Genomic DNA, 19,269 nt, shown 5'->3' on the forward strand with positions numbered 1-19,269 from the left:
TGTGGCTACACCGGTGAGATATTGGGCAGCGCCAGGTGGAGTGATGTAAGAGTAGGAGCTTAGAAATTCCAGGGTCAGCGCTTCGTAGGTTGGCTGCGGTGTGGTACAGAGCTGCGTCAAGTTGGAGGCAGCTATCATCCATTCCACACCCTCCAAAAGTCCTAACTCCCTTAGGCATTCATGATCAACATACCTCGCGGCTTGAACAGAGCGTTGGTAGAATTTGAGGTAGTTTCTCCTTTGGCGTTCGCCGGCTTCTCCATCGCGGAATGTGACGGTTGATAGGTCGGGAGTGCCTCTTTCTTGACGGGCCATTTGATGAGTTGAATGTAACTTTTGGTGTTGGTGGGTGAGGTGGAAGGTTTGTGAGTTATGCGCTCGCAGAAAAATAGTGAATAATTGAGAAGATGATGATCAGAATAAAGGAGAGTGAGTATTGGTGAGTTGAAAAGGGAGAAAGAGCGCCTGCTTTTATAGGCGAGCTCTCTGTAATTCGTGACGGTCGTCACAGGGGTGTGACGCTCGTCACGAGCAACGAATGCGTAACGGTCGTCTGCAACGGTCACTTGCTCGTAACGGTCACTTTCATGTGTGTGACGATCGTTCCAGATTCGTGACGGTCGTCACGTCTGCGAGACGAACGTCACCCTATAGTGACGGTCGTCACACGCTAATTTCAAAAATTTTCTCAACCCAGCAGAACACAACATAAATAATAGTTAAGCAATATGAATTTAACGGCGTAAATGAAGAAACAAATAAATAGAAGAAATAATCTTAATTAAATAAATAACAATTGAATTAATAAATTGAAATTGGATATATCATAGAAAAAAATGTAGCGATAACATAGTAAATGAAAATAATAGAACAAAAGTAATGCAATAAATAAAAGTACTCCCTCCCCATACAAAACAAAGCAGTGTCCTCATTGCTTAGTGCGAGTAGGAGCTATCAGTGGCCAGAAATTTCAGCCACGTTTTTGTCCCAATGCTGCAACAAGTTCATTCAGATAATGAAACTTCTCAACGGCTATATCCATCAGGCCTAGGACATCAACGCGTATGCGCGTTATCTATTCTTTCACAATGGTGATGTCATCTTGGAAAGTATTCAGACGGGTGATGAGCATGGCATGATTATCAGCACAAGATGGAGGAACCGGTTCAGCAATGTTATAATAGTTAGGAGGTGTTTCAGGGTCGGATTCTTCATTAAGGATAGGGTCATTAACACACTCATATTTGGGCGGTGTAGCGGGAGGTGAAGGTGGATCAATAGGGTGTTCCTCTAACTCGTAGAGCCAGTTGTCTCGGTTATGAACACTCGTTTTCTCATGGTTAGGCAAGGTGAATAGTCAAACCACTTCATTACTGATTAGATAATCAAAGGTATCCGTCCCAATGTTACCTGTGATTCTGCGGTTAAAGCAAAAGTCGATATCCATTGGACGGATGTTTCCAAAAGGTATAAGCTCATAAAGTGGGCGTAAAAGTCCTATAGCGTCTGCTATCATGGTAACTAGGCCTCCTATGATTAGTGGGGTATGGTTATTCTTAGCAAGGTGGACAAATCTTTCCATCATGAATGATACTATATTGACGTGTCGACCTTGATCGACACACAGCAGGATGAAGAGTTCATCTCGGGACACTAATGTGTTATTCTCTTCCTTAGCAAATAAGGTGTAGGCTAGTATTTTATGAAAATAGCGGATAACGGGGTTATGGATCTTTTTTGAGTGCATCTCATTCGGGTTTGGGTTGGATTCTCCGGATATGCAACCCCAGAAGTCATCGAGATTAATGTCATCGATAAGGTCCTCTTGGCGGGTAGTAAAGACGAAAGGGCCGCTAGGGAATCCTAAGAGGTCAGCAAGGTCTCGACGGGTGTAGGTGAAGTCCATGCTAAATAACCTAAAGGATATTAACCCTTTGTTAAGTCCGTAACCATGTTCAGGGATGTATACAAGGGAACTCAAGAATTCTAAGGTTAGCTCACGGTCCGTGACAAACCGTCTCTTAATGGCTGCGTTCTCCCACCCCAGCTGGCTAAACATATATAGGATGCTATCTCGGATGCCTAATTTATCCATGGTCGGTCCATCATAATATATGGTTAATGCCATATTCTTCCTGGCTAGATAATCATACCGCCTGCGTTGAACTCAGCCTCTGAAAACTGTCTCTGGTTGTTGCATGATGAATGTAATTAACTAACTAATTAGTAATTTTCCTATTAGTAAGTATCCAATATATCTAAGTTAGTTACTAGAAACAACAAGAGTGACTGCAAAGAATCAAGAAGGGGGAGCAAACAAAAATAACGAAGAGAATATTAAAGAAAAGAGAAACTAGATAGTAAGAAAAATAACAAAAAGAAATAAGGTGGGTTGTCTCCCACTAAGCACTTTGTTTAGTGTCGGAAGTTCGATAGTAGGGTCGTGTTGTACTAGGTTTGGGGTTGAGCGGGCAACTTTATGAGTCTGAGACTGTTCGAATAGTCTCTGTTTTCTATATTATGATAATGCTTTAGGCGCTACCCGTTTACTTTGAAAGGGTCACTATTTCTACCTTTTATTTCTATCGCACCACTAGTGAGAACTTTAGTGATCTCGAAAGGACCAGACCACTGAGATTTGAGTTTTCCTGGAAAGAGTTTAAGTCTTAAATTAAATAGCAGCACTACGTCGCCGACTTTAAACTCCTTCCTAGAGATGCGTTTGTCATGCCATCTTTTGGTTCGTTCTTTGTAGATCCTGGCGTTCTCGTAAGTGTCAAGTCGGAGCTCTTCTAATTCGTGGATGTCCAGAATCCGTTTCTCACTTGCGGAAGTGTAGTTGATGTTAAGGGTTTTAATTTCCCAATACGCTTTGTGTTCCAGTTCTATAGGTAGGTGGCAAGATTTACCATAAACTAGTTTGAAGGGTGTGGTTCCTATCGAGGTTTTGTAAGCCGTCCGGTAGGCCCACAAAGCTTCGTTTAGTTTGGATGACCAGTCTTTTCTGGATATTCCTACGGTTTTCTCAAGAATTTGTTTTATTTCTCGATTTGAGACTTCGACTTGCCCGCTAGTTTGTGGATGATACGGTGTTGCTACGCGGTGTCGGACTCCGTACTTTAGAAGGAGTTTTCCAAATATATTCGATATGAAGTGGAAGCCACCGTCACTAACTACTAGTCTCGGCACACCGAATCTGGGAAAGATAATATTTTTGAAGAGCTTGATTACTACTCGTGTGTCATTTGTTGGAGAGGCTACAACCTCGTTCCATTTTGAAACATAGTCGATAGCAACGAGTATGTACTTATTACCAAAAGAAGGTGGGAATGGTCCCATGAAGTCAATCCCCCATACATCGAAGACTTCCACTTCTAAGATTCCCGTTTGTGGCATTTCATCGCGTCTTGAGATGTTGCCAGTGCGTTGGCACCGGTCGCATTTTATAACCGTGTCATGGACGTCTTTCCATAGAGTAGGCCAAAAGAGGCCTGATTGCAGGATCTTAGTGCAGGTCTTTGAGGTACTTGCATGCCCTCCATAGGGAGTGGAATGGCAATGAGAGATTATATCATCTATTTCATCCTCAGGAACAAGTCGATGGAAAATACCGTCGGTACCTCTTTTGAAAAACAGAGGTTCATCCCAGTAGGACTGTTTTAGATCGTGAAAGAATTTCTTCTTTTGTTGGTAAGATAGGTCCGGTGGAAGTACTCCGACAGCTAGGTAGTTGACAAAATCAGCATACCATGGCAGAGTTATATTCGCATGTATTTCTTCCACGGATTCTTCTATTTCTGTATCGTTTAATGTTAGTTCAGACATATCACTTTCCATTTGGGCTATGAGTCGTTCGTAAGGGAAACCATCGGTAATTGGAATTTGTTCAGGTTTATTCCCTTCGATTCGTGATAAATGGTCCGCTACTACGTTTTCAGTAACTTTCTCATATTTTATCTCTAAGTCAAATTCTTGTAAGAGCAGGATCCATCTTAAAAGTCTTGGTTTGGCATCCTTCTTACTTAGTAGATATCTAATAGCAGCGTGGTCGGTATAAATGATAATTTTCTCCCCTACCAGGTAGGAACGGAATTTGTCCAAGGCGAACACGATGGCTAGAAGTTCCTTTTCAATGGTGGAGTAGTTCATTTGGGTTGGATCTAGTGTTCTGCTCACATAGTAAATAGCATGAAGCTTCTTATCCTTTCTTTATCCTAGTACTGCGCCTACTGCGTAATCAATCGCATCGCATATGATTTCAAAAGGTAATCTCCAGTCAGGTGGTTGCATTATGGGTGGGGTGATTAAAGATGTTTTCAGTTGGTTGAACATTGTTAAACATTTTTCATCAAATATGAAATTAGCGTCTTTCATTAATAAACCTGTAAGTGGCTTGGTAATTTTCGAGAAATCTTTAATGAAACGTCGGTAGAAACCGGCGTGTCCTAGAAAGCTTCGTATTTCTCGTACGGTTTTCGGAGGTTGAAGGTTCTCTATGATTTCGATCTTAGCTTTGTCTACTTCAATTCCTTTGTCAGATACCACGTGACCTAACACGATTCCTTGTTGAACCATGAAATGGCATTTCTCCTAGTTTAAAACGAGGTTTACCTTTACGCATCTTTCGAGTACCATTTCAAGGTTTGATAGACATCCTTCAAAACTCTGCCCACAAACAGAAAAATCGTCCATAAAGACTTCCATGATGTCGTCTATAAAATCGGCGAAGATTGCCATCATGCATCTTTGAAATGTTGCGGGAGCGTTCCATAGTCCAAATGGCATTCGTCGGTAAGCGAATGTACCATAAGGGCATGTGAAGGTAGTCTTTTCTTGGTCGTCAGGATGGATTGGGATTTGAAAGAATCCTGAATAACCGTCTAGATAGCAGAAGTGAGAATGCTTAGCCAATCGTTCAAGCATTTGGTCAATGAAGGGTAGAGGGAAATGATCTTTCCGAGTGGCTTTGTTTAGTTTTCTATAGTCGATGCACATTCTACTTCCGATCACAACTCTTTGTGCTATAGATTCTCCCTTCTCGTTCTTAACAACTGTAACACCCCCTTTTTTGGGTACTACATGAACGGGGCTAACCCATTGACTATCGGAGATCGGGTATATGATTCCGGCATCTAGAAGTTTCTTTACTTCATCCTTGACTACCGTACTTAGGATTGGGTTGATCCTTCTCCGGTGTTCTCTAAAGGTTTTACAATCTTCCTCCAGCATAATGCGATGCACACAGATAGAAGGACTTATTCCTTTTAGATCGGCGATGTTATATCCTAACGTAGTTGGATATTTTCTTAGGAAATCTAGTAATTTCTCAGTTTCCATCTGTCCCAAGTCAGCGTTGACTATTACTGGTCTTTTCAGTTCAGTGTCTAGGAATTCATATCTTAGGTTCTTTGGTAGTGATTTTAATTCCAAGTCAGGTTTCTTTGGGCATGGCATATGGTTGGGTGTAAGTGCTAAGCATTCGCTTAGACTTTCGTTTTAGTATGGTTCATGCCAATTATCGTCTTCAAAGATTTGAGGGATTTGGATTTTCATTATATAAGAGTATGTGGTTTCTTGCATCTCCATCTCTCTCACGCACTCGTCTATGACATCAAGTAGATAACATGTATCGTCTATAGATGGCGCTTGTAAGAATTATGTTAAGATGAATTCAACCTTTTCCTCTCCAACTTCGAATGTCAACTTACCTCTCTTTACGTCTATTATGGCTCCGGCGATAGCCAAGAATGGCCTTCCCAGTATAATAGGTGTACTGGCATCTTCTTTGATGTCCATGATTATGAAGTCTGTAGGGATGTAAAATTGTCCTACACATATTGGGACATTCTCTAGTATACCGACAGGATATTTGATTGAGCGGTCAGCTAATTGAACAGACATCTTGGTCGGTCTTAGTTCTCCCATACTAAGCCTTTTTCAAATGGTTAAGGGCATTACACTTATGTTGGCTTCTAGATCGCATAGAGCTTTGTCTATGACAAATTTTCCAATGACACAGGGTATGGAAAAACTACCCGGGTCTTTTAGTTTAGGAGGCATGTTATTTTGGATTATTGCGTTACACTCGGCAGTAAGTGTAACTATTTCGTTATCCTCAATCTTTTTCTTATTGGATAGGATTTCCTTAAGAAATTTGGCATAGGGGGGCATTCGTGTGATGGCTTCTATAAAGGGTATCGTAATGTTTAGTTGCTTCAGAAGTTCAACAAATTTCCTAAATTGACTCGCAGTTTTAGAACTTGTGGGTCTTTGGGGATACATAATGGGTGGTTTATAAGGAGGCGGAGGCACATAAGGTTTCTCTTTCTCTTCGGCCTCTTGGGTATTATCTTCTATTTCCTTTGGTTCATTCACCTGCTCAGTTGAGGTTTTGTCTGGTTTTTGGTACATGGCAGGGTTTTGAAGTCTTGGATCTACGGGTCCGTGTACTTCTTTTCCACTCCTCAGTATAACGGCATTTGCATGTCCTTTTGGATTAGGTTGCGGCTGTCTAGGAAATGTTCCAGCTGGAGCGGCTGTAGATGGTTGGTGTTGAGCCACTTGTGAAATATGCGTTTCAAGCATTTTATTATGGGTGGCTAAGGCGTCTACTTTGTTCGCTAGTTGTTTAAGTTGCTCGCTAGTATGTATGTTTTGGTTCAAGAAGTCTTTGTTTGTTTGAGCATGGGTAGCTATGAAGCTTTCCATCATTAATTTGATATTTGACTTCCTAAGCATGTTAGGAGCATTATTAGCTAGCTTTTGATATCCAGGCGGAACAGCTGGTGCTTGGCCAGGTGCATACAGGGCGTTGTTATTCTTATACGAGAAATTAGGATGGTTTTTCCAACCTGGGTTGTAGGTATTCGAATAGGGATTTCCTTCTGTGTAATTCACTTGATCGGTTGGGACTCCTGCTAATAGTTGACATTGTTGTGCAGTGTGTCCAGGGTTTCCACATAACTCACAGTTTGGAGTTACAACAGCCACGGTGGTTGTAGTTGGTATGGTCAAGTTGTCTAATTTTTGAACAAGGGCATCTACCTTTGCATAAACATGGTCAAGGCTACTGATTTCGTACATTCCACCCTTTATCTGGGACTTTTCCACTGGAGTTCTTTCACCTCCCCATTGGAAATGGTTTTGGGCCATGTTTTCAATGAGTTGATAGGCTTTGTTGTATGGCTTATCCATAAGTGCACCGCTCGCGGCAGCGTCTACTGTCAGTCTTGTGTTATACAGAAGCCCGTTGTAAAATGTGTGATTGATCACCCAGTCTTCAAGACCGTGATATAGACATACCCTCATCATGTCCTTGTATCTCTCCCACGCTTCGTAGAGAGATTCTACATCTTTTTGCCGAAATCTGTTGATTTGAGCTCTCAGCATAGCAGTTTTGCTCGGCGGAAAATATCGGGATAAGAAAACGTTCTTCAGTTCTTCCCATGTTGTAACGGAGTTGGATGGCAAGGATTACAACCAAGCCCAAGCTCTGTCTCTTAGTGAGAAAGGAAAGAAGTGCAGTCTTATCGCATCTTGAGATACACCATTTGCCTTTACAGTATCACCGTACTGCACAAACTTGGTCAGGTGTTCATTAGGATCGTCTGTAGGATTTCCAGCAAATTGATGTTGTTGGACGACTGATAATAGTGAGGGTTTCAACTCGAAATCTTTTCGATTGATAGCGGGGGCATTAATGCTGTTGTGAGGTTCTTGTTGGGACGGGGTAGCGTAGAATTTAAGAGGACGATTTTGTGGTCCTTCTTCAGCCATGGTTGGTTTTTATTCTGGTTTAGGAGGAGAGAAGATATCGGGAATATCGTATTTTTGTTGATATTCGTGTATTCGGCGTCTTACGTATAAGAAACGCTCTAATTCTAGGACTGGTGGTGCTTAGTTATCGCCATGTGAGCGAGTACTTGGCATACAATCGGGGAAATAAGGGAGAGTAAATTAGTTTTTATATTTACCTTAGTCTATACCGTGCAACGAAAGAATCGCACTATTCGACTAAAACAGGTCCCCGGAAACGGGCCAAAAACTTGATGCTTGTCGTGACTATATATAAAATATAGTCTATCGGGTACTTGACTGCAAGTGCACAGTCCAGTCGCTTTAGTTTTAAAAGATATTGATCCCACAGGGACCTATGGTCAAACTAGTGTTACTAACGTCACTGTGTTTAGCTAAGGGAATGACTAGTAGAAGTTCAGGGGCAAAATAGTAAATCTAAGGGAAATTTAGTTTAAAAAAGAATTGATGGAAGGAATCAGTATGCAACGCATTAGTTGTAAGGGATTCGATAAGTCACCGGCGAATAGTTTAAAAGCCAAATATCTCTCAGTAGAAAATATTTATTTAAAAGGCTTTATCTCACACTCTCATGATTGTTGATTCGGCCTATAGCTTTAAGTCAGAATGTATGCTCTCGCTGTCCCATTTGAAGTTAAACTTACTTTTTAAAAATAAATTAGTTCTAATTGTTTTTAAAGTGCTCTCGCTGTTTTTAAACTCAATGCCTAATTTTTACTATCCAGCTCGAGCCTCACGCTCTCGCGATTGTTGGTTCTCACCTTAGTTAATTTCCCACTCTCGTGGCAAAACCGTATTAAATAGCTTCTCACGCTTTTATGATAAAGTTAATTAAATTTAAATTAAAAACTTCGGCCTAAAAGATTGTTTGAGAAAAAGAGTTTTCACCGATTATTATTAAATCCCATCAAATTAAATTGTTACGTACCGATACCGGTAGTTTAGTCGGACATGTTAAATAAAGCAGACCCAGAGCATAAACAGATTAATAGTGCGGCAGACATAATTATAACAATAATAAGGCAATAATAATTTAATAAAAACCTGGCAATCGGATTAACAGAGTATGGTGAATCTTCGAGTACTTGAGCAGTCCTCCACAAGTCGGTAGGATTCTGCTTCTTCAATACAATTGCTTACTGAATTAAATAAAGTGTAGTAGTTCCCTAGTGTAGGAAACTACTACTATGGCTAACTGGAAAACGGAAAGGAAAAGGGAAAAAGGAAATTCTGAAAAGAATGGCAAATGGACTAAGGCAACAGAAACAAAGTTGCTAAAAAGAAAATAACTAAAAAGCTAGAATGCTGTAAAAATTCAATTGCAGAGCGTAAGTGTAGATCTTCCAATATTTCCAACTCTGGTCCTTTATATAATGCCTTGGTAGGTCTTTGCGGTTGAGGAAATTAAGGAAGACTCATTGAATGAGGAATCTTCGAAGGAGTCAAGCTGTTGGAGAGAATTTAGGCACGTTTGGGTGCCTCTGGCTGACTGTTTCAAAGCGTAAAACTTGGCCGCGTGACGTTCGTCATGGGCCTGTGACGGTCGTCACAGGCTGGGTCGTGACGGTCGTCATGAAGCTTGTGACGGTCGTCACATCAACAAATTCTGCATTCTGGTTTTCTGCTTTTTCTTGTGCTTTCTCATCTATTTCTTCTTCTTTTTCTTCCTTTTCTTCATTCTGCTCATTAATGCTTCGAGATTTAAATAACTGCAAAAACAACTCGAATACTTGCGGAATAATCGGGATATTAATGAAAATGGTATAATCTTTGAGTGTAAATCAAGGCAAATATCTGATGTGTTTTCGCGTTATCAGTGAGGCGTCTGAGTTGTCTTGGCGAAGCTTGGGCAAGGTGTTGATGCCTTTCTGAGCTTAGGGCACTTGTATTTATAGGCTCTTCAAATGCTTTTTGCACATATCCATACAAACTCCAAAAATAGTAATGAACTCATGCATGCTTGCATGGGCGTGTAGAAAGCCCAAAGAATGATTTCATAGGGTCCAAAATCGTGCATATTGTAGGGTAAATTCATGACCATCAAGCTATGGATAAGCTGGACGTCAATAAAACTAGAGTCGCTAGCGCGCTTTTATTGTCTCCAAGGGAAAAGTGAAAAGTACGAACAAAACAGAAAAGATAAGAAGTTTTCAAATCAAAACTAATAAAATGCCAGAGATAACAGGTAAGGGGGTTGGTTACAGTGAGGGAAGGTGTTAGCACCTAAAGTGTCCTAGATACTCTTAGGGAGCCCTTTTTTGTGTGCATGTGTGTTTTTTTGTACAAATGATGTTTGCAAATAAAATAGAGCGCGGGGATGAGAAAATAATTCATTAATTATATTTTTGTGTTTGATAAGACCTTCGGACTTGTGCCTACGTACCAACATAAAAATGAAGGATCTAAACCTCGTAGTTCGTGATATTGATTTCAAAGTGAGTACATTGCTTCTAACAAAAAATTAAGTTTTACAAAGGCACAAAGGCCTAAAAATGGTTTAAATGAGTGTTAGTTCTTTTTGTCTATTGAAATTTTAAGTCAAGTATACTTAAATTTATTTACAAGTTTGATTAAGAAAAAGCTTGAATATGCAATGGCATAAGGCAAAAGTTTATAATTTGAAATATGGTCAAAGTTTAGAAAACAGATACAATCAAAGAAGATTTTTAAAAAAAGGAGGGAGAGATTTTGAAATTAAAGAAATGGGGAGGGGATGAAGAGACTAACCCTAAGCATAAATTTAAATGTTGAGAGTTGAAAAGATCTGACCAATTGGCTGCAATCCAACACACAAGAATGTCATATAGAAACCCAAATTTCCCTTGTACTTTAGAATCAAGCAACAAATAATACACAGATAGCAAGTTGAAGATCAAGGCATCAAATAAAGATAGCCACATCCAAGCTTAGCAACTTCATGATCTTCTTCAAAATTTCCCATGTATCAGATGACTCCAAAGGTGGCATTAGGCACATGTTCAAAATAACAACTTCCCCATGATCATGTTGCAGACGAACTCAAATGGATCTTCAATTTTGTATCATATGAAAGTTCATTTCACAAGCACTTGGTTTCAAGAAAGTTGGCATTGGCCAAGTCCTATGCATAGGGAGTGTTGCCTAAATTCTAAGTCCCATAGTCTCAGATCAAACCATCAGTCCACACAAAATGTTTTTTAGGGTTTTCGTTCTTATTATGTACATTAAGGTCAAAAGACCACACAAACAAACAAGTATATACAAACACCATATATCACAAAATATGGTCCAAGTGGACAAAGTAGAAATGACATTAAAGTAAACAATTTGAATGGTATGAATAATGGCAAATGAATAAAGCTTAAAATTAAAGTGCATTGAAACTAAATGACTTGAAATTAAATTTTAGTTATTAGTTGATTAGAAGTTAATATTGATTTAGCTTTGTTTTTGTTCAAGTCATTCTTTGGAGAACACTCAACCCACTTATCATAAGCTTGGATCTTTGAACCAAGACATCTTCCATAGGAAGGAAAAAATGCCAAGTTTCCACATAATACCATGAAAGATGGGAGACTTACAATCTCACTTACTAGAATTTTATGCCTTTAGGGTCAAATTTAGCTCTATGTTATGCAATCGTAATTGTACTTATGTTGAAGTCACAACTATATGAGGTCGGGCAATGCAAATTTAGTTGTTAATGCATGTTAGAGACTTGGTGTAATGAAGCAAACTCCTAAAATATACCACACACTAAAAGAAAAGATCAAAAGGGATGTACCTATCTCATCCATACTTGTATTGGTTTATCTGACACAAAGTTATTAATGAACCAATTAGCCTAAGGATATTGACACTTCATTGTTCAATGAACGGAATGGGAAAGAATAGGGGTAAAGATGAAGAGGAAGGGGAAGTGAAAGAAACACAAATTGGTCATGGGAGGAATTTTATCAAATTAAAATCATTCATTCATTTTGGGAGATGAAATGTACATTTCATCAATCCCCTAAATCCATTGATTTTATTTCAACAAAAGTCAAATCAACCTTGACCAAGGCCCAAACAAATAGTCAAACATTACAAGACCATAAAAATGGCTCAACATGACTTTTACACAATTAATCAATTAATAATCAAATTAAAAATACATTAAAATTCAATTTAATTTGCTCAAGACCTAAATCTCTTTAAATCACCAAATAAGTGGCAAGAGATTTATCCTAGGTCAACCAAGTTCAAAGGACCTTAGACAAAAACTTTCATGATTTTTGAAAAGTCAGAAGTATTTTTAAACAATTAAAAATATGCACAAAAACATTTAATTCATGAAAAATATTAAAATTAACCCAAAAAATAATTTTAATTCAGAAAATGAAAGAGAAAAATATGTAAAGATTTTTGGTGAAAAGTCCCGTATTTTTTAGATTAAATATGAAACTATTTTGAATTAAACAAAATAAAGTAATTATATGAAAAATCAAAAAAAAAAACAAGGGCCATCGGATCTCCCTCATTAATTGAGGTGGCAGATCTGATGGCCACGCGCGCGTTATCCATGTTGGACCTGAGTCAAAGCTCTACACGCGTAGAAATGAAAACCAATGGTCAAGATTAGAATGTTGGACCAAGATCAGATGGTTGGAACCTTGCCAACACACCATCGGAGCCTTAGCTCCGGTCACCTTCTCCGGTGAGGACCACCGGACTACTCTAACCTGAACTTCAAGAAAATGGAAAACAAGGACACTAATTTGAAGAGAAAATGCTCAGGATCACGAATCTGGCCTCAATTTTCTCCAATTCCAAGTATATAAAAAGATACAAGGATTTGAATTTTGAGGATCATGAATTGAGTTGCTTCGATTTAACCTCAAAGCAACTCAATCTTATTACGTACATTGATAGGACTTCAGCCAACCAAAAATCACAAACAATAGTGAATAATTGAGAGAAAATCTAAGAGATGAAGTTTTTGAAATTTAACCTTCGAGTAACCTCAATTCAGCTTTATCTTGATCTGGATTTGCTTGATTATTCCTCCTCTTGCTTGTAGTGATCAATTGAGATGAAAAGGGAAATTAATTCTTGGAGTGTGAACTTCAAAACAGGAGGTGAAATTCAGACTCGATTTCAATGAAATCTTTAAAAAATTCTATAGAGTGAGGCGTCTGAGTTGTCTTAGCAAAGCTTGGGCAAGGTGTTGATGCCTTTCTGAGCTTAAGGCACTTGTATTTATAGGCTCTTCAAATGCTTTTTGCACACTTCCATTCAAACTCCAAATATAGTAATGAACTCATGCATGCTTGCATGGGTGTGTACAAAGCCCAAATAATGATTTCAAAGGGTCCAAAATCGTGCACATTGTTGCGGTAAATTCATGACTATCAAACTATGGATAAACTAGACGTCAATAAAACCAGAGTCGCCACCGCGGTTCTATTGTTTCCAAGGGAAAAGGGAAAAGTACGAACAAAACCTAAAAGATAAGAAGTTTTCAAATCAAAACTAATAAAATGCCAGAGATTACAGGTAAGGGGGTTGGTTACACAGAGGGACAGTGTTAGCACCCAAAGTGTCCTAGGTACTCCTAGGGAGCCCTATTTTGTGTGCATATGTGTTTTTTGTGAAAATGATGTGTGCAAATAAAATAGAGTCTGGGGATGCGAAAAGAATTCATTAATTATAATTTTGTGTTTGACAAGACCTTTTGACTTGTGCCTACGTACCAACATAAAAATGAGTGATCACAACCTCGTAGTTCGTGGTATCAAATTCAAAGTGAGTACATTACTTTTAACAAAAATTTAACTTTTACAAACGCACAAGGGCCTAAAAATGGTTTGAATGAGTGTTAGTTCTTTTTGGCTTTTGAAATTTTAAGTTAAGTATAGTTAAATATATTTACAAGTTTGATTAAGAAGAAGTTTGAAAATGGAATGGCATAAGGCCAATGTTTCTTATTTGCAATATGGTCAAAGTTTAGAAAACAGATACAATCAAAGAAGGTTTAAAAAAAAAGGAGGCAGAGATTTTGAAATTAAAGAAATGGGGAGGAGATGAAGAGACTAATCCTAAGCATAAATTTAAAAGTTGAGAGTCGAAAAGATCTGACCAATGGGCTGTAATCCAATAGACAAGAATGTCATATAGAAACCCAAATTTCTCTTTGACTTGAGAATCAAGCAACAAACAATACACAGATAGCAAGTTGAAGAGCAAGGTATCAAATAAAGATAGCCACATCCAAGCTTAGCAATTCCATGATCTTCTTCAAAATTTCCCATGTATCAAATGTCTCCAAAGGTGGCATTAGGCACAGGTTCAAAATAACAACTTCACGATGATCATGTTGCAGATGAACTCAAATGGATCTTCAATTTTGTATCATATGAAAGTTCACTTCACAAGCACTTGGTTTCAAGAAAATTGGCATTGGCCAAGTCCTTTGCATAGGGAATGTTGCCTAAATTCTAAGTCCAATAGTCTCAGATCAAACCATCAGTCCACAAAAAATGTTTTTTAGGGTTTTTGTTCTTATTATGTACATTAAGATCAAAAGACCACACAAACAAACAAGTATATAGAAACACCATATATCACAAAATATGGTCCAAGTCAACAAAGTAAAAATGACATTAAAGTAAACAATTTGAATGGTATGAATAATGGCAAATTAAAAAATCTTAAAATTAAAGTGCACTAAAAGTAAATAACTTGAAATTAAATGTTAGTTATTAGTCGATTAGAAGTTAATATTTATTTTGCTTTATTTTTGTTCAAGTCTTTCTTTGGAGAACACTCAACCCACTTATCACAAGCATGGATCCTTGAACTAAGACATCTTGCATAGGAAGGAAAAAATTCCAAGTTTCCACACAATACCATGAAAGATGGGAGACTTACAATCTCACTTACTAAAATGTTATGCGTTTAGGGTCAAACTTAGCTATATGTTAAGCAATCGTAATTGGACTTATGTTGAAGTAACAACTATTCGAGGCTGGGTAATAAAAATTTAGGTGTTAATGCATGTTAGTGATTTGGTATAATGAATCAAACTCCTAAAACATCAAAAGGGATGGACCTATCACATCCATACTTGTATTGGTTTATCTGACACAAAGTCATTAATGAACCAATTAGCTTAAGGATGTTGACACTTCATTGGTCAATGAAAGGAACGTGAAAGAATAGGGATGAAGATAAAGAGGAAGGGGAAGTGAAAGAAACACATATTGGTCATGGGAGGAATTTTATAAAATAAAAATCATTCATTCATTTTTGGAGATGAAATGTACATTTCATCAATCCCCTAAATCCAATGATTTTAATTCAACAATAGTCAAATCAACCTTGACCAAGGCCCAAACAAATAGTCAAACATCACAAGACCATAAAAATGGCTCAACATGACTTTTATACAATTAATCAATTAAAAATCAAATTAAAAATACATTAAAATTCAATTTAATTTGGTCAAGAACTAAAATCTCTTCATAGCACCAAATAAGTGGCCAAGAGATTTATCCTAGGTCAAGCAAGGTCAATGGACCTTAGACAAAAAGTTTCATAATTTTTGAAAAGTCATAAGTATTTTTAAACAATTAAAAATATGCACAAAAATATTTAATTCATGAAAAATATCAAAATTAACCGGAAAAATAATTTTATTTCAGAAAATGAAATAGAAAACTATTTAAAGATTTTAGGTGAAAGTCCCATATTTTTTGGATTAAATATGAAATTAATATGAGTTAAACAAAATAAAGAAATTAAATAAAAAATCAGAAACTATAAAAAAAACAAGGGCCATCAGATCTCCCTCATTAATTGAGGTGATAGATCTGATGGCCACGCGTGCGCTGTTCATGATGGACTTGAGTCAAAGCTCTACACGTGTAGAAATGAAAACCAATGGCCAAGATTAGAACGCTGGACCAAGATCAGATGGTTGGAACCTTGCCAACACACCATCGGAGCCTTAGCTCCGGTTACCTTCTCCGGTGAGGACCACCGGACTAGTCTAACCTGAACTTCAAGAAAATGGAAAACAAGGACTCTAATTTGAAGAGAAAATGCTCAGGATCACAAATCTGGCCTCAATTTTCTCCAATTCCAAGTATTTAAAAAGATACAAGAATTTGAATTTTGAGTATCATGAATTGAGTTGCTTCGATTTGACCTCAAAGCAACTCAATCTTGTTGTCTACATTGATAGGACTTCAGCCAACCGAAAATCACAAATAAAACCTAAAAAATTGAGAGAAAATCGAAGAGATGAAGTTTCTGAAATTTAACCTTCGAGTAACTTCAATTGAGCTTGATCTTGATCTGAATTTACTTGATTCTTCCTCCTCTTACTTGTAGTGATCAATTGAGATGAAAAGGGCAATTAATTGTTGGAGTTTGAACTTCAAAACAGGAGGTGAAATTCAAACTCGATTTCAATGAAATCCTTAAGAAATTCTATGGAGTGAGGCGTCTGAGTTGTCTTGGCAAAGCTTGGGCAAGGTGTTGATGCCTTTCTAAGCTTATGGCACTTGTATTTATAGGCTTTTCAAATGCTTTTTGCACACTCCAATTCAAACTCCAAAAATAGTAATGAACTCATGCATGCTTGCACGGGGGTGTAACAATCGCAAAGAATGATTTCAAAGGGTCCAAAATCATGCACATTATAGCGGTAAATTCAAGGCCATCAAGCTATGGATAAACTAGACGTCAATAAAACCAAAGTCGCCACTGCGCTTTTATTGTTTCCAAGGAAAAAGGGAAAAGTACGAAGAAAACCTAAAAGATAAGAAATTTTCAAATCAAAACTAATAAAATGCCAGAGATTACAGGTAAGGGGGTTGGTTACACAGAGGGATGGTTTTAGCACCCAAAGTGTCCTAGGTACTCCTATGGAGCCCTTTTTTTGTGCATCTGTGTTTTTTTGTACAAATGATGTTTGCAAATAAAACAGAGTTTGGGGATGAGAAAAGAATTCATTAATTATATTTTTGTGTTTGACAAGACCTTCGGACTTGTGCCTACGTACCAACATAAAAATGAGGGATCAAAACCTCGTAGTTCGTGGTATCAATTTCAAAGTGAGTACATTGCTTTTAACAAAAATTTAAGTTTTACAAACGCACAAGGGACTAAAAATGGTTTGAGTGAGTGTTAGTTCTTTTTGGCTTTTGAAATTTTAAGTCAAGTATAATTAAATTTATTTACAAGTTTGATTAAGAAAAAGTTTGAAAATGCAATGGCATAAGGCCAAAGTTTAGAAAACATATACAATCAAAGAAGATTTTTAAAAAAAAAGGAGGCAGAGATTTTGAAATTAAAGAAATGGGGAGGAGATGAAGAGACTAATCCTAAGCATAAATTTAAAAGTTGAGAGTCGAAAAGATCCGACCAATGGGTTGCAATACAACAGATAAGAATGTCATATAGAAACCCAAATTTCCCTTTGACTTTATAATCAAGCAACAAACAATACACAGATAGCAAGTTGAAGAGCAAGGCATCAAATAAAGATATCCACATCCAATCTTAGCAACTCCATGATCTTCTTCAAAATTTCCCATGTATCAGATGAATCCAAAGGTGGCATTAGGCACAGGTTCAAAATAACAACTTCACCGTGATCATGTTGCAGATGAACTCAAATGGATCTTCAATTTTGTATCATATGAAAGTTCACTTCACAAGCACTTGGTTTCAAGAAAGTTGACATTGGCCAAGTCCTTTGCATATGGAATGTTGCCTAAATTCTAAGTCCAATAGTCTCAAATCAAACCATCAGTCCCCAAAAAATGTTTTTTAGGGTTTTTGTTCTTATTATGTACATTAAGATCAAAAGACCACACAAAGAAACAAGTATATAGAAACACCATATATCACAAAATATGGTCCAAGTCAACAAAGTAAAAATGACATTAAAGTAAACAATTTGAATGGTATGAATAATGGCAAATTAAAAAAACTTAAAATTAAAGTGCATTAAAAGTAAATAACTTGAAATTAAATGTTAGTTATTAGTCGATTAGAAGTTAATATTTATTTTGCTTTATTTTTGTTCAAGTCTTTCTTTGGAGAACACTCAACCCACTTATCACAAACATGGATCCTTGAACTAAGACATCTTTCATAGGAAGGAATAAATGCCAAGTTTTCGCACAATATCATGAATGATGGGAGACTTAAAATCTCACTTACTAGAATGTTATGCGTTTAGGGTCAAATTTAGCTATATGTTAAGCAATCATAATTGGACTTATGTTGAAGTCACAACTATCTGAGGTCGGGCAGTAAAAATTTTGGTGTTAATGCATGTTAGAGATTTGGCATAATGAATCAAACTCCTAAAACATACCACACAATAAAAGAAAACATCAAAAGGAATGGACCTATCTCATCCATACTTGTATTGGTTTATCTGACACAAAGTCATTATTGAACCAATTAGCCTAAGGATATTGACACTTCATTGGTCAATGAAAGGAATGTGAATGAATAGGGATGAGATAGAAGATGAAGAGGAAGGGGAAGAGAAAGAAACACAAATTGGTCATGGGAGGCTCTTTATCCACCGACAGCGAAGTCTGAACCTCATCAACATCAACCACCAGATCTACAGCTTCCCCATCTTCCACATTATTCACCCTAGGCCCGCCATGCTGAGGCATAGGATTATTCACAACATTTGGAACAGGAGCGAAGTTGATTGTCTTAGCATCAATCAGATCCTGGACCTTATGATGGAAAGCCCGACAATTTTCAATATGATGCCCAGGTGCACCGGAATGAAAATCACAATGAGCATTAGCATCATACCCAGCAGGAATCCTTGTCAACGGAGCCATGGTGCGAAGCTCAACAAATTTCAACCTGAGCAGTTCAGGAAGCAATTCAGCATATGTCATGGGCAACGGGTCAAACTGACGCTCGGGCATTCTCTGCCTTGGCTGAAACGGGCGTTGCTGTTGTTGTTGTTGTCTGGGATGTTGTTGTTGAGATTGAGGTTGGGGTGCTGGGATGGTCACAGCGGCAACCTGACGATACTGCCCTCTGTTCATATTCCTCCGACTGTGCACATCATTGGTTTCACCTTCTCTCCTTCTGGGTGCCCCAGAAAATGGTTTCTTAGAACTCGAAGATGAAGAACCAGAATCTTGAATCTTACCGGCTTGGTTGAGACTTTCAGTCCTCTCTCCACAGATAACAACATCGGAAAAGCTACCGAACGGGAAACTCCCCATACGGTCCATAAACACACCCTGCAAGGTCCCGATGAACATGTCAGTCAGCTCTCTCTCAAACATAGGAGGTTGCACCCTTGCTGCTAACTCGCGCCACCTCTGGGCGTACTCTTTGAAACTCTCACCGGATTTCTGACACAAGCTCTGCAGTTGGGTTCGGCTCGGAGCCATATCCATATTGTGCTTATACTGCCTCAAGAAGGCTTCCCCCAGATCTTTC

General features: G+C 38.0%; 1 non-coding gene across 1 annotated transcript; it reads left to right on the forward strand.

Moving 5' to 3' along the window:
- Positions 1–7,282: 7,282 nt before the first annotated feature.
- LOC127077411 (small nucleolar RNA R71) lies at positions 7,283–7,389 on the forward strand. Its single transcript, XR_007787224.1, has one exon. It is a non-coding gene; the product is annotated as a small nucleolar RNA R71 (small nucleolar RNA).
- The last annotated feature ends 11,880 nt before the right edge of the window (positions 7,390–19,269 follow it).

This window comes from Lathyrus oleraceus, chromosome 4 (genome assembly GCF_024323335.1).
Source record: "Lathyrus oleraceus cultivar Zhongwan6 chromosome 4, CAAS_Psat_ZW6_1.0, whole genome shotgun sequence".
Classification (NCBI taxonomy): Eukaryota; Viridiplantae; Streptophyta; class Magnoliopsida; order Fabales; family Fabaceae; genus Lathyrus; species Lathyrus oleraceus.